Source organism: Diabrotica virgifera, chromosome 6 (genome assembly GCF_917563875.1).
Source record: "Diabrotica virgifera virgifera chromosome 6, PGI_DIABVI_V3a".
In the NCBI taxonomy this organism is placed as follows: domain Eukaryota; kingdom Metazoa; phylum Arthropoda; class Insecta; order Coleoptera; family Chrysomelidae; genus Diabrotica; species Diabrotica virgifera.
The window spans coordinates 255,382,997-255,407,970 of record NC_065448.1 but is presented as its reverse complement, the minus strand read 5'-3'; the positions used below and the strand labels follow the sequence as shown (position 1 = coordinate 255,407,970).

Sequence of the window (24,974 nt, the reverse complement as noted above, 5' to 3'; positions counted from 1 at the left end):
CGAGTCAATAATGATGGCTATTATTCCCGAGGAATATTTACGAACCGAGCCGCGTTAGCGGCGAGGGAGTAACATTCCGAGGGAATGAGAGCCATTATTGCGAGTAGTATACTCTACTTTATCTACGACAAATTAATTAATTTAAGATTTTTAATGAACAACTTTATTTGTTAAAAACATTAAAATTAGTAATAGTACAATTAATAAACTGAATTGGTTGAGAATCATCATAAACTTTAGTAGAGTTTTTAATACAAATATTTGGGATCTCGATTGCTGTAGAACAAGAAGATGGTACATTACTGTTTATCTCTTTAGTTTGTTTCCGTGGTGAATTTTGTGATTGTTGTGCCAGAGGGATTAATAGCTATTAATCCCGCATTATTAATCCCTAAGGGATTATTATATGGCATTATATTTCAAACACCACAAGTATAATACATACAGTCGGAAAAACGAAAGAATACCCATGAACGAACATATAAAACACGCTGCATTTTCCTGCCACTGTGTCACACAAAAAATTGGCCAGCACAAGTACATGTAATAATTATTGTTACATGTACTTGCACTGGACAATTTTCTTTGTGATACGGTGACAGGAAAATACAGGGTGTTTTATATGTTCGTTCATGGGTATTCTTTCATTTTTCCGACTGTATATTATGTATCAGTCGTAGATAAAGCATATTATTTAAGGCAACTATGTACTTACGGGTCCTTTGTATTCTCATACTCTTCTTCTTTAAGTGCCATCTCCGCGGCGGAGGTCGGCAATCATCATAGCTATTCGTATTTTAGAGATGGCCGCTCTGAAAAGTTCATTTGATGTACATCCGTACCACTCTCTCAGGTTGCGCAGCCACGATATTCTGCGTCTCCCTATGCTTCTCTTTCCTTGAATCCTTCCCTGCATAATCAATTGGAGCAAGCTGTATCTCTCTCCACGTGTAATATGTCCGAGTTATTCCAATTTTCTTGTTTTGATGGTATTTAGGATTTCCATTTCTTTATTCATCTTTCTCAGAACCTCTTTGTTTGTAACGTGTTCTGTCCACGATATTTTTAGAATTCTTCTGTACACCCACAGCTCGAATGATTCTAGTTTTTTCATTGATGCAGCATTCAAGGTCCAAGCTTCCATTCCATAAAACAGAGTCGAGAAAACGTAGCACCTAGCCAATCTAACTCTTAGCTCCAACTTCAAATCTCTTGTGCAGAGCACTTTCCTCATTTTGTTAAAATTTGCTCTAGCCTTTTCTATTCTGATTTTGATTTCCTGTAAGTAATCTCCTGTGGAGTTGATCATTGTTCCAAGGTATGCATATTGGATCCGTTTATAATGAGATTTTCGTTATTTCTTATTTCGATATCCTCATAAACTTTGTCTTCTTGACATTCATTGTTAGCCCATATTCTTTTCCAAACTCTGCTATTCTGCTGCTCACCAGCCTCTGAAGATCCCCAATATTTTCAGCTAAGATGACAGTATCATCCGCATATCTAATGTTGTTCATGGGAACTCCTTTTACCTTTATTCCAGCTATTTCACCCTCGATAGCTTTTTTCAAGATCTCTTCCGAGTAGGCATTAAAAAGAACCGGCGACAACACGCATCCCTGTCTCACTCCACGTCTGATTTCAATTTCCTCTGACAGCTATTCTCATACTATAATGTATCAATTATGATTTCACTACCTGTATCATAATGACCTTCATTATGATACAGATTTTCATTACGATACAGATTTTTAACCAATATAATCGCGATATGGCATTCGCGATAAAGGTGGCACACGCGCGGTAACCAATGGCGAGTCAAATACATACGCTTTGACATTTCTCAATATGTAAACAAACTGACAAATTACTTAATCTGTTTGCGTTACAAAATTAATATATTTGAATATATTTTTTGTTGTGAATGATCATAGAAAAAATCGTATATACAACTTGCATTTAATTATCATTACGAAGCTCGTACTCTATACGAAACTCACCGCTAGGCGGCTCGTTCCGTATCCCTCATACTCGCTTCATAATGACCATCATTAAATGATCGTTGCATAATATACCAAAGAATATAGACATGGCTAGAAGGGTACGGCCCTAAAGTTTTAGCGTAGGATTTTGCGTTTTAACTGAGTAGGTGCTATGGAGGTGCATACCTGACAGCGACTACGGACTACCACTGCCCGCACTGCGGCCGCAACATCCCTCGTCAACAAGCCTATTTATAAACGTGACCATCTGTTTCATATAAAAGCTTCTTCTAGGGGCTATATTTATATTCTTTGAATATAGGACTATTATGTGGCACGAAGGCCATAGCCTTCACGTGGATGTAAGGAAATATCATCTTGTCTTTTAAAATATATCAGAAGCCTTCCCCCAAATGTCAGACACATTCCATTTCGGCACAACAGTAGAGGCCAAAATAAGAGTCAAATTTTGGCACTACATTGTCAGAAACACTAATATTCAAACAGTAGAGCATCGCTCTTTTATAAGTGACCATTCTTGTACTGAGTGTGACCAAGACTTTGGTTTTATTAAGTTTAAAAGAAAAGAACCAAGAAGAACCTGTATCAGGGTGGGCCGTTGTGTAATGTGTTTTTTTAATTAAGTTCCCTGACTCCAGAAAAGATGTATGATAAGATAACTTACCTCACAGTGTTTTATTTTATAATTAATTTTATTTTTTTCCACTGCCACAGAGTTATATAAGAATAAGATTTTTACGAAAAAATCTAATCATCAAATGAACGTCAAATTCGTTTTTTTTTTTAATTTATTATGGTCGCCTGAGCCAATAAAATAGTGTTTGATAAGATAACTGCCATAATAGTATGTATTTTGGTCGATAAGTAATTTTTTCCTCTGCCACAGAGCTATATAAAACTAAGAATTTTTCAAAAAAACTATATTTTTTGGATGATAGATTTTGTTTGCATACAAAAAAATTTAATTTTGCTAAAGCTGACTTTGTTTTAAATACATCAAAAGTAAACGAAAAAAAGTCCTCTCAACCTCTTGTGTGTGACAAGGGTATGCTGTTACATATACCAAAATACTGGTTTCGGGATTTTCAACAACTTTCCTTAGTTGGTCTTTTGATAGCTTCATAGCTGAGCTGTCTATAAAAGTTTCTGGCAGTCGATAATCTCAAAGTGTTCCTTAGCGTCAAAAAATAATTCTGTTACTTCAAAATGTCGCTTATCTTTGTAATTTAATTGTTTACTCTTTTGTAATTTTTGGAATCCCAGTTGTCTTATGTTTTTACGTTCATCAAATAGCATAGCCAAAATAATATTTTCTGGACTCCCAAAGTATCAGTTTCTTTGAATACTTTGGTAGAATAAATCTTTTAATTCTGGTAGTAAGAAGATGTCTGGTCACATAGTCTTATTGTCTGGAATAGATGCCTTGCACCATAAATGCATGATGGTTGAGCCTTAATGCAAAACCACATGGGCGCATACACTTTTATTACAAAATGGTTTAGTATTTGTAAATTTTTCAAAGGGTTTCCGATTGCTACATATAACCGAAAGATGCGGGAAGCAGTGGTAAGCCAGCGAGGATGAACCATTTTCCCAGGCTGTCTCTTAGAAAGTTATTCGGAACAATAAACACCACTTTTAACTTTTTGACAAATATCGTACAGAAATTCTTGTTCTGTACTGAGATCGTCGCTGCAGAATTCGTCAACTGATGATTCTATTTTTGAAAATGAAGCTAAAGATAGAGTCTCGCTAACATGCAGTCATTTTCCAAGAGGCCCTGAAATGCACGTGGTCCACTATGGTACTGCCATCCAGTTGTTCAAATAGATGTCTTAGCAGCAAATTGTAAGCAGACAAACCTGTAAGAGCCTTCCAATTTTATTCTCCAGTACCTACGTAACACTATATGCCTCCTTTACACACTGTGTTTATGACAGTACCGTTCAGTACAGAAGCGTTGACGTCCAAGGTTACGTTATTTTAGAAATGAAATAATTGGTAATGTTAACTTTTTTTTACACTAACGTAGGTACATTTTATTTGGGTATTTCACCACATTTTTTGAAGTAGGTTTCTAAATTAATTTTTGTGTATTTATTATTTAGATACCCAAAAAAAGTATACGTTAGTTAGTACTTATACAACGTACATGAACCCCCCACAATAATACAGATTTTATTTAATTTTTTTTGAGACACAACATAAATAACCCTGATGTTTTAAAAATTAGATAATAAAAAAATATTAAGATCAATGTTTGAAAAAGTTATTTTTTTAAATTTTATCCACTGCCACAATGACTTTTTATATTAAAAAAATATAGAGCCTTTGTGGCAGTGGAAAAAATATTTTTAACTACTCATTTTTGACTTAAAATTTGTGTTTGAGTACAACGAAACTTTTTTGATCCCCAGGTCAGGGCCTATTTTACCACTAGGCCCGTGAGGCACCTGCCTCATCGGGCCCGCATTAAAATGAGGCCCGGAAAGTTCACCACAAATTTTTTTTATTACAATAACAAAATTAATTTTCAAACTTCTTTCATTTTACGAACAGGAAATGATAACTGATAACAATAAGAGTTATAATTATTATCTAAATAATGTTTAATTGTTTAAATGTAAATTTTATTTATTGTTAATAAAAATTTTAATTTCTGGTACAACTATATTTATATAAAATAATTATTACATTTATTAAAAAAAAAATGTTATCATTATTAAATTATATTTAGGGGCCCGAACATTTTGTAGTGCCTCAAGATTGATTTGAAGTAAAATAGGCTCTGCCCCAGGTGTTGGTATTTTACAGAAAAAATTATTTCGGCCCACCCTAACCTGTATGTACCTCAACATTGGAAGGAGCTGGTAACTTCTACAAATAGAAAGTTCTTTACAGTACCGATGGAAAATAACGATTTTTTAGACTTCAAACACTTATACTATACTTCAAGAAGGTCGTAATAGTGGAATACTGAGTATGCAATGGTTACATTTTCACTAAGACAAACCATTAAGCCTGTTTTACAAGAAAACAGCTTTAGTTAAATAGCAGACGCGTGTTTAGTGAGCTAACTATGAAACCTCTCGAGCTGTCTAAAACTCTGGGTCTAAAAAAAGTCTCTCATTAAGTAAGCTAAATATTCAAATATTCAATAGTTACTCAACTAGGTACCTCCAATTTACCATGAGTTTTTCATAAATCTGCGACATGATGGTCAACAAGAATGGAAAACTAACAAAGTTTAAAGAAGCAGAAGTCGAATTTGACGACTTGGATCACCATTACGACAGTGATGTCAATGAATAAGAAGTCAATATGTATTAGTGTTATGGTGAAGAATAAAATTGTACAAAAACGTTATGATTTTTTTACATTTTTTACCTTAATGTTGCATCTCTTAGAAGTAAAAGGGTACAAGTGCTACTTAGTAAACTAAAAATAGCTCCCAAATGAGTAACGTGAATAAAATTATGATTTCTTGTTACAAATAAGAATAATAATGCCTACAGTTACTAAACCGGAGAAGAAAAACTGGGCATTAAAAATCATGGCAATTACAGTGAAGGCTCAACTTTGAACGGCGTTTACTGAAAATTTACTTTTTGTCACTCATACCCCTTTACACTTCTAGGGTCCTCATATATACTATTTCTGCGACTATAATGCGGCACGGCACTTACGGTTACAACTGTTTAACCGGAAGTGATATAAAACCGGAAATATATATATTTATTCTCGTCTTGCTAAGGAGCGTCGACTAATATATCGCTTGTACTATTTCGGGAACTCTACAACAGTACTTCCGGTTGCAACTCTAAAACAGGAAGTTAAATCGGGGTTAAATTTCTTACCTTTAATATCATTTTTGAGTTATAAGCTCTCACTCGACGCCTCATTTGTCATTCTATTAGTTTTAATAACGTAGGAGTTATATTTGCCGACAGACAGACGGACAGATATACAGACATGGAACCGGAAGTATAAATTTGTTTTCGTCTTGCTAAAGCGCGTCGAATAATATATCGCTTGTCCTATTTCGGTGACTTTAAAACAGTAGGTAGGTATATACTTTCGATTATAACTCTGGAACCGGAAGTCAGAGATTTCTCACGTTTTGTTTTACCATCCTTTTGTAAACTTTCTTATTCGACACCTCATTTGTCATTATACCTGGTCTAATGAATAAAACTTCTGCGAAGACATAAAACCTATAGTTCTTCTCTAAATATCTACAAAACGAAACATGCTAGGTAGGTATGTCAATGCTTATTATACCAAAACAAAAGTTGTAATATTTTCTACAGAATACAATACTAATATATAGGGTGTTTCATTAAAAGAAATGAGAAATTTTTTATTTGAAAATAGTGATTACACACTGTATATTGATTCCACAGCACTTTAAATATTTACAATGGTTATCAATAAAAATGCAAATATTTCAACAATTATTAACTTTAGAAATATAAAACCGTATATAAACTACTCATATTTAAAAAAAATATATTCAAAAATGATTTAATATAAAGGGATATTCCATTTAAAAAACACACACAAAACTTTAGTTCATTCGGTTGTTCTGACTGACCCTGTATAATCGACAATGGTTTAAATTATAGATATAATATCTTTGATATTATATCAGTATCAGTTTCGTTTATACACTTTTTTTATAGACTCCATAGTTTGGCCGTAATCAAAGAAAAACAGAGTTTTGACGCACCCTGTATATACATAAAAGCGATGAATGCAGCAACTATGATACTAACAGATAAGGACCAACAGGGTATTAATTTCACATTTAATCTACTAATATTAAGAAAACAATTGTTAATACATTTAAAATAACGCTTCTTTTCACATAGGGTATTTTATAAATTAATTTCCTTGATTCACTATCAAAAAAGATTTCAAATAAATAATTACATAAATCTACTTTAAATGATAGGTACCTATTTATTATTTCACAAAAACAAAATTATTCGACATAATAATTTCATAAGCCTGTCTATAAATAAATTAAAATATATTGTATATTTCGCATTAGTGAATCTTAAATCTCTATTAAATTTAAAACTATCCGCCAAAACGGTCCGTTTCAAGATTGGCTGAAAAAGAAATTTACCGATAGAGGTCCGCCATGGGTGCCCAGTATGTTTGTAAACTGGGTTTTTGTATAATTTTGTCAAAATATTAACATCTCTAGTGGATATTATTTGTTTTTAAGAATAATCGAACATAGTATAAGATGTACTCGCCGTAATATCAGGTATTTATTAGATTTGTTGTGTGTAATGTTGAGTTTTTGTTTAGAATAGGGGTTAGGTTACCCTTGCGGCCTTATTGCAAACGTAAGATACGAATGTGGTTTTGCTACCTATTGATAAATAAAGTATGCGACCCGATGTAAATATGTTCGTGTTCATTTGTTTTTACAAATACCAGGTAAGATTCGAGTCGTTTATTACATTGTTGTCATGTTTATGTGACCTACAAAGTCATTAATAAAAGGGATGAAACTTTCTTAAATGTCATTTTCTAACAACTTGTCAGATTCCTGAAGATGAGGATGAACATTTTCCAAAAATTAAAATTTTGTTGTCAACACTTCTAACATTGAAGTTTTGACAGCTTATTTATGGTTAGGAAATCTATTTTTTTACTTTCATTAAGTATTTTTCAGTTTCATTGTTTTGTGTCACATTCAATTTTTGTAAAGTTCTTTTTGCAGAATCCAATTTTACTATTGAAATAATTGATACCATGTAGTTTCTGTTTTAAGTTTTAAATATTAGACTTTAATACAACATAGTGATTAATACTGCTTTTTATATAGGTTTGTACAGGATAGTATTCACTGAATTTTAAAAAATGTATCAAATGCTGCTATATTTATGCTGTTTAATTTTAAGGTGATACTCAACATTATTCATTTAACTTGTGAGCTGAATTCAAATCTTTGATTATAAATCATTATTGCCTTATTACCTTGAAATGAAGAGGTCTAACTTTTATAATTAGTTTCATTTTCTACCCTTATCCTGTTCAGGTTTTTGCATGTGTTTTTAATTCCACAACTAAGGGTTCCTACATTCTATTTCATAAACTCTATTCTTCTTCTTCTTTTTCTTTTATATAGGCAGTACTGCCTGTTTTTCTTCAACAGTGCCTTTCATTCTGTGCCTAAATAATTGTCATTCCATCTTTTTCTTGGGCGTCCTATACTTCTTCTGCATAACGGTGACTTGTCCCTGGCTATTCTTACTATCCTTGATTCAGACATCCTGCTTAGGTGTTGTTTCCACTCTTCTTTTCTGTTCTTTACCCAGGTATTTATATTGTCTACCCCACATATGCATCTGATTTCCTCACTTCTTACCCTGTCCTGTAGTTCTTTTCCAGCAATCCTTCCTAGGATCCTCATTTCGTTGGTCTCCAGATGTGTTTGTGTTTTGCTTGTATCCCGTCTTGTTGGGACCGTGTAAGTCATAACTGGCCTAATAACTGAGTTAATATATAGGCGTTGTTTCCACTCTTAGGTGTTTGTTTTTCCAAATTGTGTCATTTAGGCATCCAACCGTTCTGCTGGCTTTAATTATTTGGTCTTTTACCTCTTTCGATATTGTTGTTGGCTGATAGATTAATTCCCAGGCATTTGAAAGTCACTACTTGTTGTATAATTTGATTGTCTAACTTCAATTTGTTTCTTATTGGTTCTTTGGCTATTACTAAGCTTTTTGTTTTTTGGGCTGATATTTTCATATTCATTTCTTTTGCGTTAATGTTGAATTCATGCAGTAATCTTTGTAGGTCATCTTCACACTCTGCTACTAACACGGCATCATCATATTAACAGAGTATTTTTATCTCTCTATCGCCCATTTTGTACCCACTTTTTTTTCTTCACTTGTTTTATTATTGCATCCAACATTATTCATTCAACCCTATTCAAGCTACAATGTACTATTGGCTACAATATTCTATTGGCTACAATTTTTATTATTATTTAGGTATCTATAAAGTTCAACACACCTTGAAAGCCTAGGTCTGAAAAGTTTAATTTTTTATTAAAATTACTATTTACATGATTCACACTATACTTGGTATTAGATTACACAGCGATACCGGTAAATCACTGATGCGTTGGTAGAATATTTTCCTAAGCATCGCCCGATGGTGTGTTTATAGCTGGGTAAACAGTTTACTTGAATCGTTATCAATGACACTCATTTCATCTTTCCTCGTTAGAGGTCGCTCAAAGCATACTGTAGTACAACATTTAAATATATTTACCAATGAATCAGTGCATTTTGATTCAATGCAGTCTTCTTGCAAAGCCTCTTTGTTAACTGATAAACCTAGAAACATGTGTTGGGATGGCAAGAGACTCTAATTGAATCAAAACGACACCATCTATTTTTATTTTGATTTACATGATTGATATCTAAAAAATACATTTAATATTTTCTATAGTCCACACATTTCTAAACCACTTCCTTCAATTGTTTTCTGTCCAATGCTTTTCCTTTACAATCCTCAATATTACTTTTTTGTAAGTCTTCAATACGTTGTCATTCCATCTCTTTCTTTGTCTACCTTTTCTTTTTTTTTGTATGGGCTTTAGTGATAGTACCATTTTCTGAATTCTTTCTTTTCCCATTCTTTCAATGTATCCTAAATATCATATTCGGTGAGCTTTGATTGACATAGTTATTATTGGTTCATTACATAGTCCTTCAAATTTTTTATTATTCATTCTTATCCATTTACCATCTATTTTCACACCTCTATATATATACTGCTCTTTGTATTTTCCTATCCCATCTTTCTAAAAGCTCTATTTTTGATTTTTTAAGCACCCATGTGAAGCCATGGGTGCTTAAATATACATATCGCCGTTGCCATGTCAAAGCTGCTAAGTGGGACTTTTTCACAAAAGAAGATATCTGTACTATTTAACAGATTTTTACGTTGGTCACCGTCCTATAAATACAGTTATATGGTAATTCATATAACTGCTGTAATATCCAAGTTTGAAAAATATGTTATGTGAGTGGGTATCGCAAAACATGCTAAGTGGATACCTCATCCTTGTAGAAGAATAGCTATTTGTATAACAAGGGAGGAAAGTGCTACTTTTCCTCCCGAGAATGAAGTTTACTGCCCGACGCGTAGCGGAGGGCAGTAATCATTCAAGGGAGGAAAAGGCACTTTACTCCCATGTTATACATATGGTTTTTCCACCTTCCTCAAATTAATAACAAGTCATTTTTCATTTCTACTTAATTTATTTATGTAACTAACCAACAAAATTTATTAAAACTAAAACTAGCAAGTAGGTACAATATAACTGTCAACTGTCAAATATAAGTAAAATTATTAATGTAAACATTGTTAAATCAAAATAACAATTTACTGTTTTTTACCATTTTGCAAAATACTGGGTGTTTTATAAATAAACGTTAAAATGTATAGATACTTACGTAATAGAAAATAGATATTGTACAGGGCGTCAATAAGTTATATTTCATAAATGACGTCACTTTTACTTTTCCTCCCTAGGGAGGAAAAATATTTTCCTCCCTAGGGAGGAAAAGTATAACTTTGCTCCCTACAATCAGGTCCGGAAAAGTATACTTTCGGTAGAGGTAGGTGGAAAAAATATTTATCCACTAAATGTGGATTCCTCATCCACTGCTATGTGGATTTCTTCATGCACATAGCAGAAATAATTAACGACCTTGAATTGAACGTTTAGGTTTTATCTGTCTCCTGTAAAATTCTATAAAACCCACATAGCAGGTTTTGACTTGGTAACGATGATATACGTGCATAATGTAGCTGTTGCCTGAGAACTGTTTTGTATATTGTAATATTTCCTTTTTTTTGAGACATATTTGGAAATCATTAATGGTAGCAGTGTTCCATGCTTTTTGTTTCCTATTGCTGTTCTTGCTGTTATCTCCCCTTCCCTATATCCTCTTTTCTCCAATTTTTACACAGGTAAGTAAATTCTTAAACTCTTTTGAACATGCATGTATTTTCTTCTTCTATTTCCAATGTGGAATTGTTTTATTTTCTTTATCTATTTCTCCCATTATCGTGTATTTCAGAAAATGCGTTGTTAGATATCATCATCATCATATTGGTGCTACCTAGAGGGCCTCGACCTTCTCAAGCTTTCTACGCCATTCTGCTCTGTCCCTTGCTTACATTTTCCAGTTGCTGACTCCCATCTTCTCGTCATCTTGTGTTACCCCCAGTCCATCAACCTCAGCTTTGGTCTACCCCGCCTTCTCATTCCCACGGGTTGCGCTGTTAGAATCTTTTTTATCATGTTGTTAGATAACAATAAGCAAAAATTATACAGAGTGAGTCAAAATATAGAAGTACTTATATTTGACATAACATATACTTTTTAGGATGTTAAAACTAAGAGTAAATTAAAAACCAAGTTTGGAGTTAAATAGTTTATTTTTATACTATTTACAATTTTCACAAATATTAAATTTATGTTCTGCACATATCTTTTTTGCACAGTAAACACAAATATACAGGGTAGCGAAAAAGTATGGCAACACAGTAATTTTTCGGAAACCGCTACAACAATGTTTATAGTTTTTGTGGGTATGGGTCTTCCAATGCGGCCGATATTATAGTGGTAATTACACTGTTGTCAAATCTTCCGTTTTTCTGGAAATCTAATGAACTTTCTTATTTCAAACGGAACACCCTGCATATTTTTTGCACATGGGGAAAATTAAAATTTGTTTTTATTATTTTGCTTGTTTAATTTAATGGCTTGTTTGTATTCTTTATCGCACCATTTATTCGCTTTTCGTTGTGTCTTTGTCCTTAGAACTTCTTTTACTGTGTTTAGTATGATTCTGTTTATTGCGTTCCATATCCCATTGAGAACTCTCCCCTGTTCTCTTCTTCGCATAATCTTTCATCTACTTTTCTCTCCGAACTTTCGTTTACCTCAGAGACTTTGAGGTAAGTTTAAGCTTTTTCAACTAACTCTTTAACCAATATTTATCTCTTTAACCAATTTATAGGTATAAATAATTATCTTGCTCATATTAATTGGTCATTTATGTATAATATCAAGGATATTAATTTGGCTATTCAATTCTTCTACAGCATTATCTATGAGGGCTATTCATTTATTTGTACCACTGAAACTTTATAAAACATAAACTTTTCCAGTATGGTTTACAAGAGAATTAAAAAATTTGGTTTTTAAGAAAAAAATGCAGCACAAACAATACAAGCAAACACTTAATCCTTTTGACTATCATAAATTTTGTGAACTTCGCTTACAATGTAAAGCTCTGAGTGAGATTTGTTATAGAAACTATTTGATTAAAACTGAAACAAATATTCAGAACGATCCTAGTTGTTTTTGGAAATATGCCAATAATTTACGTAAATCTAATGGTTATCCCAATACAATGTTTTTAAATGATGAACGTAGTTCTGATGGTCAAACTGTTGTTAACCTTTTTGCTGAAAACTTTAGCACAGTATATTCAGATAAAAAAATAACATTACCAACTACTACCTCTATTGATGTAATTGACTTGAACAGGGTAACTCTAAGTATCATTGAAGTGTTCGAAGGTATTAACCAATTAAAAAACAAGTCTTCATTTGGCCCAGATAGTGTCCCTGCCTTTTAATTAAATGTTGCAAATTTACTTTAGCCTACTTTGGAAACAGAAAAATTTCCTGATTTTTGGAAGGATAGTTTTATTACACCAATTTTTAAATCAGGTGATAGGGAAAATATTAAAAACTACAGGGGTATATACATACAATCAACATTACCTAAATTGTTGGATAAATTAGTGACTTGTCACTTAAATTGGGCATGTAAAAATGTAATTATACCACAACAGCATGGTTTTCAATCAAGTAAATCTACTGTTACAAATTTACTTTGTTATCACAGTTTTATATGAGAGATGAGAGCACTAACAAGAATGACAGGAAATGAGAGATGAGAGTACTGAGAAGAATTACAGGAAATACACTGAGAGATCGAAAGAGGAGCGAAGATATTAGAAGACAATGTAACGTACAGTGTATAAAGAATGGACACTAAATAGAAAAAAGAATGGAACAACCACATAACCAGAATGGGGGAGACACATGCGAAAGATAGAGAGACAACCTTCCATAGAGGTATCAATCCGCCAATGAACAAGCAGAATTGCTTATAAAGAGGAAGAAGAAGACGAAGAAGTTTTATATTAGAGGCTATTAAAAAGGGATTACAAGTTGATTGTATTTACACAGACTTCTCTAAAGCCTTCGATAGAGTCAATCATGACCTACTCGTATATAAGTTGAAGAATCTTGGTTTAGGGAATGGCATTGTGACCTGGTTCAGTAGCTTTCTTTATGGTCGGTAACAACGTGTTAAAAATGGCAGTTATATATCTAATGAAATTCAGGTTCATTCAGGAGTACCACAAGACTCACATTGTGGACCATTATTATTTAACCTCTTTATCAATGATCTATCATCTGTAATTGAAAATGTTAACTTTCTACTCTTTGCTGATGACTTAAAATTTTTTCACATTGTAGAGAACTTATTGGATAGTAAAATTCTACAAAATGACTTGGATAAAGTATATGAATGGTCTATTTCCAACAATTTATTATTAAATATCGACAAATGTCATATTATTAGTTTCTCAAAAACTAACACTACAGATCTGTATGAATATAATATTGGTATAAATGTGTTATCTAGAGTTGATGAGATGAGAGATCTAGGAGTAATTGTTGATAAACAATTAAATTTTAAATCTCATCTGCGTGTTCTATCATCTAATGCTAGCAGATCTCTAGGTTTTGTAAAAAGGAATACAAAAGTTTTATCTGTATCCGTTTTTCGAGTTTTATATTGTTCAATAATTCGATCATCCCTAGAGTATGCTTCCATTATTTGGTCTCCTTATTATGAGGTTGACAAAGTCTTAATTGAGAATATTCAAGTACGTTTTGCTCGATACGCTAGATTTAAATTGCAGATTCTCAATAATTTTAACAACAATGATGTTCTTCAGCATTTGAATTTGTTATTTCTTGTAAATAGACGAATAAAACTAGAAATGCTTTTTATCTATAAACTAATTAAGGCTTTGTTGACTGTCCTGAATTACTATCGGAAATCCGAATTAATACAACCAGTTACAACTTACGAAATCCTTCTTTATTGTATATTGAGTATCACCATACTAATTATGGTAGAAATGATCCGATGACTAGAGCTCTTAGGCACTTTAACACATATACTGTCGATCCATTTTTTAGTTCAATTTATTCCTTTAGGCAATTGTTAAATTGTGTTGATCATGTTTAGTTTGTTTATGGTGTTACATCATATTTTTAATATGTTTTATACTGTTTTTTATTGTATATGTTAGAATTTAACTATGTCAACTATTTTATAATTTATTGTATTACTTTTTTTGAACAATGGTGAAACCGTTAATAAATAAATAAAAAAAAATATGTGATCTATTTGGTTTGGTGTGTTTCTGTGTTCTCTTCCTCTTGTCTAATAGCAGTGTCTGTATCGCCCATCAACATTTTAATGTCGTTTCCTGGTGTTGAGTCGTAAAGTCGTTCTACATGTTGATAAAAGGCTACCTTAGTATCTTCTTCCACTTTATTTGTGGGGAAATGTGGAAAAAAAATTAGGTATGTATTATGTTTATATAACAAATGTGTTTTCCCAATCTTCCAGATTCTTTGTGTTGATGACCAGTGATTAAGACATTTTTTTCTTAGAATATGGAAATTAAGAGTCTACAGAATATTTACATACTTTTGAACAATGTTATGTTACTTGTTAAAATTGAATTAAGTGGATCTCAGTTTTATCAAAAAGATAAATGAATAAATCTTTTGTCTAGTTAATTTAATTAAAAAATAATTTCTCACTCGGATTTGCCTATCTATTAAATTGTAAGTAATGTATTATCTGTTTATTTTATAGTATTGTATTTTTAAAGTTTGCTTTGAAAAGCACTATCTACTTAAATTTGGATATTGAAACTAAAAAGATTTTTTGATATTTTACCAAAAATAAGATATAATATTATTAAGGTTTAGAACTGACTTCAACAAAATAGTTTGCTTGGATAAAGGTCTTCAGTAAACTAACCTTTATTAACATTTTTAAACTTCTAGCAACACATTTATAATATTACATCACCAAAAATCTACTAAAACATAAAGACTTCAAGACTATCACAACTCACTTCAGCTGCTTCTGACTTCTGCTTACTTAGTCCTAAGTCTTTCTACCTTTAGGTGTAAGCCTGGTGGAGAGTTTGGCATTGTAGTCTCCATGATTTCCGATCTTGTGTTAGGTTTCTTGCACTTTCCAATGTCAATCCGACTTCTTTCCTGATTTCATCTACCCACATAACTCTTGGTCTTCCTCTTTTTTTTTTTTTAATTTTCTCCTGCACTCTCGTTTCGAACACTATACACGTGCCCGAACCATCTAAATTGTCCCTCTACTATTTTTAATTGAGTGGTTCTAGTTTTAGGGTTTGTCTGATTGTTTCGTTTCGTATTTTGTTTGTCTTTTTTCTGTTTACTATTTTCATCAGGAACTTCATTTCCATAGCATTGACTCTGGATTTTTGTCTTCCAGTCAATGTCCATGTCTCGCTTCTATACATGATTGTTGGTCTAACTACTGATCTAACGACTGCCATTTATACTTTCTCCGGTATCTCTTTTTCCCCAAAAATGTTGTTTTCATAGTGTTAAATAAGCTTCCTGTTCGTCCCATTCTCTCGTTTATTTCTATGTATTGTTTACCATTTGATTAAATTATTACTCCTAGGTATTTAAAATATTCAACTTGCTCTAGTTGTTTCCCGTCTAATTCTATTGCGTGTGCCTTCTTCATATTTGAAATTATTATTGTTTTTGTTTTCTCTGTATTAATTTTTATATTTATTTTTGATAGTTCTTCTTCTAGGACTTGAAGGTTGTTCTGTAAGTCTTCTCTGTGTTCTGCTATCAATACCATGTCGTCTGCAAATAGTAACTGTGGTCGTTTAGTCTGTTTCATTTTTGTCAGTATCCTAATGTTAGTTTTCTCATTCTTCTCTTGGCTTTCTTAATTACTTGACGCCTTGTAAATTCTCTGGATTCCTCGTTATTGGTTCTTACTGTATTTGTATTATTTTTGTACATATCCTTTATTACTTCTATTATGTGCCTGTTGATTCTCCTTTCTTTTATATTAGTGTTTTCCATACGTCTGACTTTTAATAATCTTCAAATTGAGGAGAAAGTTAACTTTCTGCTTCTATGCCTTTTTTACAAGATACATATTTTATTCTTCTTTTTATCAGTTGCGTCACATAATTTTTTTAAAACATCCCCCCAACCCCACCCTTAGACAGGTGGTCATACTGTGCAGTTTAAAAAAATGGGTGAGAATTTTTTCCTATACATCTGAAAAATAATTTAAGCTACAATGTGAAGGCTTTTAAATGTTCCCAAAGCTCATCTAAGAATTGATTCTTGCCTTAAAGCTTCGTATTTAATTTTTAAATCCTAGCACATCTGTAAAATATCCTAGTATATCCTTTCAGTGATTACAAGCTTGCTAATTCTTCGGTAATATTGAACTCTTGTTCAATTCCTCTAATAAAAATCAGCAACTGGGCGTATCACTCACGTCACTGCTCTCGTCCATGGTTATTGAAAAGTATTCAAAGCTTTTGCATGTTTTTTCCAACTGGACGATAACTGTACAGCGATACCATCAACTCGATGATACCGTCAGTTAGACGAGGGCATTTAGCACAAAATAAATAAATTTTTAAATACAGCACATAGAGACTTGCAGTTTTTTGCATTTTGTTCAGGATGACGCCAGGAAAAAATTCTACTATTCAAAAATGGGTGGAAATGCATAATTGCACTGTAAAGTGCATTAAATGAATTCAAAATTGCATAAATTTAAAAATAAAGTCAAAATCAGTATACTAAGGAACAAACTTTATTATTTGGGGGGTTTTTGGGGTCACTGAATACGATTACGCAATCAGAACTGACTACCGGATCACCTGATGCCCAAGGTCAGTGCAAGAGACGTCATCTTCTGGAGTTTCGATGGTTTTCGGCATTAAATCGATGTAAACGGATTACTTACGGATTTTAGGGGTCACTAAGTACTAATATGCCATCAGAATTGACCTACGGAGTACCTGGTGCCCAGGGTGCTACTAAGGCACGTCATCTTCTGGAGTTTCGAGGCATTACGGCACTAAATTGATGCAACTGGACTATTCGGGGGGTTTTGAGGTGGTTAAACACGAATATACCATCAGAACAGACCTCTGGATCACCTGGTGCCCAAGGTCACTGCAAGGGACGTCATCTTCTGGACTTTCGAGGGCTTTCGGTATTAAATTGGTGCAAACGGATTACTCGGGGATTTTGAGGTCGCCAAACACGAATATTTCATCAGAATAGACCACCGGATTACCTGGTGCCCAAGGTCATAGCAAGGGACGTCATCTTCTGGAGTATCGAGTGCTTTCGGTATTAAATTGATGCAAACGGAGTACTTACGGATTTCTGGGATCGCTAAACACGAATATGCCATCAGAATTGAATTCCGGAGTACCTGGTGCCCAGGATCGCTACTAAGGCATGTAATCTTCTGGAGTTTCGAGTGTTTTCGGCATTAAATTCATGTAAACGGATTACTCACGGGTTTTTTTGGGTCGGTAAATACGAATATAATATCAAAACTGAATTTCGGAGTACCTGGTGCTAAGAATCGCTACTAGGGTACGTCATCTTCTGGGGTTTCGAGTGTTTTCGGCATTTAATTGATGCAAATGGATTACGTACGGGTTTTTGAGGTCGCTAAACACGAATATGCCATCAGAACCGACCCACTGTGCACCTGGAGTCCGAGTTTCGAGGGATTTCGGTATTAAATTGATGCAAACGGATTACTTACGGGTTCTTGGGGTCGCTAAACATGAATATGCCATCATAATTGCACTTCGGAATACCTGGTGCCTAGGGTCGCTACTAGCTCACGTCATCTTCTGGGGTTTCGAGGGGGAACAATTTAGTACCAAAAACTCTCGAAACTCCAAAAGATAACGTGCTTTAGGCCTTAGGTACCAGTGCTTCGGTGTCTATTCTGATGGCGTGTTCGTGTTCAGGTACCTGAGAAACCCATGGGTAATCCGTTTTCATCAATTTAGTACCGAAAACACTCAAAACTCCAGAAGATGACCTGCTTTAAGCACCAGATGCTGCGTGGGTTGGGTCTGATGGCATCTTCATATTCAGCAACCCCAAAAAGTCAAGAGTAATCCATTTAATTTAGTACCGAAAACTATCGAAACTACAGAAGATAACGTGCCTTCGGCACCAGGTGCCCCGGTGTCTGTTCTGATGGCGTATTTATGTTCAGAACCCCAAAAACCCATTAGTAATCCATTTGCATCAATTAAGTACCGGAAACCCTCGAAACTCCAGAAGAGGACGTGCCCTAGCTACCAGGTGCTCTGGTGTCTGTTCTGATGACGCAGTCGTGTTCAACAACGCCAAAATCGGATTAGTAAGTAATCCGTTTGCATCAATTCAATGCCGAAATCCCTCGGAACTACGGAAGATGACCTGCATTAGGCAACAGGTGCTCCGAGGGTGAGGTCTGATGGCGTATTCGCGTTCAGCAACCCCAAAAACCTATGAGTAATCCGTTTGCATCAATTTAGTACCGAAGACTCTCGAAGCTCCGGAAGATGACGCCCCTAGCAATAACTTTAGGCACCAGGTTCTCCGGGATTCGGTTCTGATGGCATATTCATATTTAGCGACCTCAAGAACCCCTCAGTAATCCATTTGCATCAATTTAATGCCTAAATTTCTCGAAACGCCAGGAGATGACGTCCCTTGCAGTGATCCTGGGCACCAGGTGTTCCGTGGGTCTGTTCTAATGGCATATTCGTGTTTAGCGACCTCAAAAACTCCCCGAGTAATCCATTTGCATCCATTTTATGCCGAAAACCCTTGAAACTCCAGAAGATGTGCCCTAGTAGCGATTCTGGTCACCAGATACTCCGAAGTTCAATTTTGATATCATATTCGTGTATAGCAACCCCAAAAACGCGTAAGTAATCCGTTTGCATCAATTTAATACCGAAAGCCCTCGAAACTCCAGAAGTTGACATCCTGAAGTGACCTTGGGCACCAGGTGATCGAGAGGTCTGTTCTGATGGCATATTCGTGTTTAATGACTCAAAAACCACCCCCGAGTAATCCATTTTTATCAATTTAATGCCGAAATCTCTCAAACTCCAGAAGAGGACGCCCCTTGCAGTGAGCTTGGGCTCCAGGTGCACAGGGACTTGGTGTTGATGGCATATTCGTGTTTAGCGACCTCAAAAACCCGTACGTAATCCGTTTGCATCAATTTGATACCGAAAGCCCTCGAAACTCCAGAAGATGACGTCCCTTACAGTGGCCTTGGGCAGTAGGTGATCCTAAGGTCTATCCTGATGGCATATTCATGTTTATCCAACTCAAAAACCCCCCGAGTAGTTCAGTTACATCAATTTAGTGTCGAAATCCCTCGAAGCTCCAGAAGATGACGTGCCTTAGTAGCGACCCTGGGCACCAGGTACTCCGGAGGCCAATTCTGATATTATATTCGTATTTAGCCACCCCTAAAACCTATGAGTAATCCGTTTGCATCGATTTAATGCTGAAAACCATCGAAACTCCAGAAGATGACCTCTTTTGCCGTGACCTTGGGCACCAGGTGATCCGGGGATCAGGTCTGATGGCGTAATCGTATTCAGTGACCCCAAAAACCCCCCAAGTAATAAATTTTGTTCCTTAGTATATAGTCCATTGCAATGTTACATTTACCTTGCATTTCTTAGAGGAGTCAATTTTATTTTTTTAGTGTGTAGGGGGGTTCAGTAGAAGCTTAAGTTCAAGTTTTTGGGGTCGCCACCCTTGTCCTCCGGTCGCCATATTGGAAAAAGGGGTTCATAGGGCTTTCGCGCTGTATCTCCTAAACTAGCAACCCCACAGAAAATTTAATTACACATAAAATGTAGCAAATTAAATTTTCTACAATTTTACGTCTATTACTTTTTATCAAGTGACCAACAAAAAAGTTATAAACAAAAATAAGAGACAATTTTGTAAGAAGTTTCCTTTTGGAGGTTATAACCTTTTTTCCGTTCATTTCACAATAAAATAACATCATAGCGATTTTGTAGAGGATTTTTCAATGAACAATTTTCACTATAAAGTTGTTTAATTTTATTTATTATCTAGGTTTTACAGCGCTCCAAACTTCACCAGATTCTGTAATTCTCATAGGAATACAATAAAAACAATACCTTTAATTAAAATTACGTTATGCCGACCACGAAAATCAAATTTAAGATAAATGACTAATTTTGGTCTTTTTTTTTTATGTTTTCGAGGTCGCTGAATCCGAATGTGAAGTTTATTTTTATCTAAAGTTGGTGGACATGTTTAAAAATCAAATTTATACAAAAATGCCAAAAATCAATTTTGATGATTTTTCAAATTTACCTCGCTGTATCTTTGGTCGCTGGAAATATTTCCTTTTGAAAATTTTACTATGTTATCGTTGAAGTATGTAGATATCAATGAAATTTTTCCAAAATGTTTAAACATATTATAAAACGAGTTGTTAATTTTTAAACATTTTGTCATCATATTCCGTTAGTTTCAAGTTTACTTAAAAAGGTTGAGTGACAAACTTTTTAATTTATAATTTTAACCAACAACAATAAAATATGATTCATGAAGAAGTTTTTTGGAAAATTTTAAGTCAAAATATACAATAGGAAAAAGTTATGTTACTTCATAGACAAGCGGCACACCCCAAAAAACGCTTATATCTCGAGATCCTGGTCACGGTGTGGTGGATGGCTAATTTTGATCATACTTTATGACTTTGATATCAAAAATCGTTTTTTCGCTTTTCTTAAGAATTTTGCATTTTGCGGTTGCGTCTTTCTTCTTCTGGACGGGCGAATTTGTCCTCAAACAACTTCTTGGGCCTTTTCTATATATGCTTAGGGTTATAAGTTTTATAGTGGGGAGAAAGGTCAAAAATAGATTAATAATAGCATAGAAATGTTAAATTATAATAAATTATATGAATAAGAAATATATAGATAGAAAAGCAAGCCTAACGTTTTGTTTTTATTTTATTCCTATGAGCATTCGAGCATCTGGTCAAGTTTGGAGCGTTGTAAAACCTATATAAATAAACAGAATTAAACAACCATATAGTGGAAATTGTTCACTGAAAAACCCTCTACAAAATTGATATACTGTTATTTTATTTTAAAATAAACTGAAAAAAAGTTATAACCTCCAAAAGGAAACTTGTTAAAAAATTTGTACTTATTTTTGTTTATATCTTTTTTGTTGGTCACTTCACGATAGAAAGTAATAGAAACAATATTGTAGAACATTAAATTGGCTACATTTTATGTTTAATTAGATATTCCGTAGGGTTTGTAGTTTACGAGATATAGCGCGAAACCCCTTTGCACTCCATTTCCAAGATGGCAGCCGGGGGACAAGGGTGGCACCCCAAAAACTTAAACTTAAGCTTCTACTGATGGCCCCTATACATTAAAGAAATAAAATTGACTCCTCTAACAAATGCAAGGTATGGCCTAAAAAATGTAACATTTTAATGGCCTAATACTGATTTTGACTTTATTTTTATATTTATGCAATTTTTGATGCATTTTATGCACTTTACAGTGCAATTATGCATTTCCACCCATTTTTGAATAGTAGACTTTTTCCTGACGTCATCCTGAACATAATGCAAAAAACTGCAAGTTTCTAGGCGCTGTATTTAAAAATTTATTTATTCGGGTGTTTTTAGTGCTAAACAGGGTTGAAAAAAAACATGTTTTTTTTTGAAGTTATACTTCTTTAGGCGCGATTGAGAGTAAATTTCATAATACTGCGCGCATGCGCACACAGACAGTATGGTATAAACGTTATAAGGGATCTGATTGGGTGTTAAAATCATCTGTCAATAATTGTTCAATATGGAGATTTTGGATAAACAAATTAATGTTGTGTATATTAGTTTTTGTTGTTGTGATGGCAGAGAAAAAAGCAAGTTTATAATATTGTAATGACTTTTTAAATAGTTTTTAAAAGCGACAGGTACGTAATAATTGTAAATGTTTCAGTATCCTAATAAAAAATTTCATAGGTAACTACCTATTTGGAAAATTTTAAAAGAACCTACCAAAATAGTATGTAATGCTTTGATTTACATAATTTGATTATCATCAAAATTTCTATCAATATTCACCTAATATATTGTATTCTTACTCTATGTTTTATTGTATTTTAATATTTCTTTCAATTCTAAATAATTTCAATTCAAAATCAAAATAATTTGGTTAAATTCAGAACCGTCAAAGGTTTAATCCGTTTAGTTAGTTGATCTTCGCACATGATGACACATGTCTCCGTGGGGAAAAGTTTAAGGTGAATGAATTTCTATACTAACTGCGCTGATAAGCGGGTTCAAACTCCAATCGAAACTTTTATTTTTTAATTTTTTTTTATATATTTTATGATTGTAAGTTTATTTATTATATAATTTTTTTCAGAAAATACGTATTTAGTTAAAAATTTTTTCCTACATTGTTTAGAAATCATTTGTGGCATTTTTTCAATGTGTTTGTTTGTGTGTGTGTTTTATTCTTTTATTATTTTAATTTTTGGCACTGTTTTAATACAAATTTGCTAAGAAGTAGTAAGTATTAAAATTAGTTTAATATTTAAATAAAATATAAATAAGCTGTTTAAAGTATATTAATTTCGTTGAAATCATATAATAGAAGTATAACTTCTTATATGCGTACAAAGTACACACATTCTTTTTTTATTTTATACAAAACAAACGTTTTTTTTGTTTTAAACGGTTTTTTTGTTTTAAACATGTTTTATTTTTCGTTTTTATATTACGTGTTTTAAACAAATAAAACGTAGAAAAAAACATTGTTTAAATCATATTTCTTAAAATGAGAAGGATCTGTTTGAGGAATTAGGCAGCAAAGATACATATAATAACTTATGGCTGTTCAGCCCATATTCTGAACTTACTTGCCCACGATATAGGAGTGCCAGGAATAAAGAACAGTGTCAAAAAATTGCAAATATTTCAGAAATGTACATTTTGTTAGAGCAAAATTCCGAGAAGCTGGTGATTCTGCTCTTGTATTGCATTAGGATGTTCGTTGGAATACTTTATCGGAATGCTTAGAAAGTTAGTTGAAAAACTGGCCAATATTATTTCACATTAATTTGCTCAAAACCTAAACAATAGAATAAGTATTGATAAAGATGTAACAAAGCTTGTAAATGATACAAAGTTAAAGACAAATGCCCAAGACTAGGTATTTATAAAAATTAGAGTATATTGCAGTGCAGGGACAAAGTCCAAACAAATAATACTTGCACTAAAGGAGAGGCTACAGAGATATGGCTAGAACTTCTGGAAGCATTCGAGATTGAACACGCAAATGGCGAATTTTTGGTAAATGTTACGAATAAAGTCAAGGAGCTTATGAAAATGGCTTTGATCCTGGCTCATTTCTTGACAAGTTTGCTTGCTCATCGCTTTAGTGGAAATAAATTTAGTCAAGAGCAAATAAAAACTGGTACGGAATATGTAGAAACTTCACTTCACATCTAGAAGCATTGCCAATTATTATTAATTACCAGGCAAAGTGTGTACCCTTTAATCCATATATATTTTCTAAACATCTAATGTACAACCATTGGCATGGTGGCATTCTATGGTCATACAACATAAAAAAACTCTTCTCATCAGTGGTGTCATGGCAAAATTAGCAGTGCCGGAACGCACTGCTAATTTTTGTTTACAAAACCTAAATTCTCTATTTATTTTTTTTTCTTTTCTTAACCAGTGCCGGAACGGCGTTCCCGCACCATGACACCACTCTCATCATACGCTTTAGTCAATTCCAAACTATGTCACCGGCTAGGCAATGTCAAAGCTGCTAAGTTGGTTTCAATTTTTAAAGAGCTTAATTCTATAAGTGACCACGTGGCTGATAAAATCGATGACTTAGATTACAAGATTACTATGAGACTGAAACAATTTGAGAAATTTATTAACTCTTGTATGCAAAATGTTTTGAGTTTTCCAATTTTTGTTGTGTTCCGATTATTAATAAATAAAAATATATTTGTTACAAAGTCTGTATAATAATATGTATAAGATTTTTTTTTTCATATTTATGTATTATTCACAAAAAAAAAATGAAAAAAAAACGCTTGTTTAATTTAAATGTTTTAAACATGTTTAAAACAGTTGTTTAAAACAAAATGTTTAAAACAAAACAACCCTGGTGCTAAATGCCCTGGTCTAAGTTGATGAAGCTAAAGACTGAAAAAAACTCTTAATTTTTTTTGGACAAATAATGTTTGTTTACAGCTACCATGCATTATTTTACGAATTCACCATCCGATAATGTTTTGTTACCTTTAGCAATTTTGTAAGCTACAACATAACTTGTCAGTATTGCTTTCTGAATATCATGTTTTGCTGCCCACGTTTTTTTTTTATTAATGTAGTGTCTTCTTCTTGTCAGCCTCCTATCGTCCACGTTTGGACATAGGCCTCTCTCAACTCATTCCATCAGTCTCTATCCTGAGCAACAAATTATTTCCAATTTGTTTCGGCTACTTTATTAATATCACGTAATAACATCAACCCATCTCATTTGTGGTCTTCCTCTCGGTCGTTTACTTTCGAAAGGTCTCCAGTGTTATGTTGTATTATTACGTTGGTCTTTTTGTCTAGCAGTATGGCCTGTGAAGCTCCATTTAAGTTCGGCA

The 24,974-nt window shown here is 33.5% G+C and overlaps 1 protein-coding gene across 1 annotated transcript in view; it reads left to right on the top strand.

Moving 5' to 3' along the window:
• Nucleotides 1–7,116: 7,116 nt before the first annotated feature.
• LOC114331547 (transcription factor SPT20 homolog) overlaps nucleotides 7,117–24,974 on the top strand; it is a 66,422-nt gene continuing 48,564 nt past the window's right edge. The window contains exon 1 of the mRNA XM_028281145.2: nucleotides 7,117–7,278. The gene's annotated coding sequence lies outside the window, so the exon portion shown is untranslated. The remainder of the gene's footprint in view (nucleotides 7,279–24,974) is intronic.